Source organism: Sinocyclocheilus anshuiensis, unplaced genomic scaffold (genome assembly GCF_001515605.1).
Source record: "Sinocyclocheilus anshuiensis isolate Anshui unplaced genomic scaffold, SAMN03320099.WGS_v1.1 scaffold13335, whole genome shotgun sequence".
NCBI lineage: Eukaryota > Metazoa > Chordata > Actinopteri > Cypriniformes > Cyprinidae > Sinocyclocheilus > Sinocyclocheilus anshuiensis.
Genome location: NW_015537263.1, coordinates 1 through 743, shown reverse-complemented (window position 1 = coordinate 743; position 743 = coordinate 1). Strand labels below are relative to the sequence as shown.

The window sequence follows — 743 nt, the reverse complement described above, 5'->3', positions numbered from 1 at the left end:
GCATAATGGTTCCCATTGTATAGGCTACATTGTTTACACTAATATGAATAAATGTAAACTCAAAAGACTCAAAAGTTTGCATATACTGTGTAAAAAATAAATAATAAAAGTCTAAATGTTTCATTTGCTTACATTTTCACTTCTTAGATCTGCCAGTTGAACTATAGAAACAAACAAACAAAAAAACAAACAAACAAAAAACATCATGAATCACACATTTTGTAGTCATTTTCCAATGTTTATTGATATGTCAAACTTTTCCCAGATAAACATAGTGCCCAGAACAGCAGTCTCTCTCCAGTTTGTGCCACTATGAAAAGAATGAAAAAAAAAAAGCAGTTGATTATAAAAATGTATTTGCATAGAGGTAACTAAGAAAAATGCAACAGAAAACCCCTTTAAAAACATAGTCTAATATTCAAAAATAAAAAGAGAATTTGTTTACAGAAATCGTGACAAAAGATGCCAAACAATATTCAAGGCTCCAGTTGAAAATATATTATTTTCTTCCCTTTAACAAACAAATAGGCAAAAATGATTAAGAACAATGCTTCAATATTTTACAATTATTACCTTTAAAAATATATCTCCTGTAATCATTGTTTGCTTCTATTGTGACTAAATGCAAGACAAATTAATGGTTAATAACAATTATAATTTTATAATGATAAAAGCAAGAATACATTTTGAGCAAGAACATATATATATATATATATAGTGATAGTGACAGGAGTGCTTATAGT

The 743-nt window shown here is 27.2% G+C and overlaps 1 long non-coding RNA gene across 1 annotated transcript; it reads right to left on the bottom strand.

Annotated features, from left to right (window-relative positions):
• Positions 1-217: 217 nt before the first annotated feature.
• LOC107657293 (uncharacterized) lies at positions 218-668 on the bottom strand. The gene is made up of 2 exons (XR_001630672.1): positions 574-668; positions 218-310 (listed from the first exon to the last, which is right to left on the bottom strand). It is a non-coding gene; the product is annotated as an uncharacterized LOC107657293 (long non-coding RNA).
• Between the last annotated feature and the right edge of the window lie 75 nt (positions 669-743).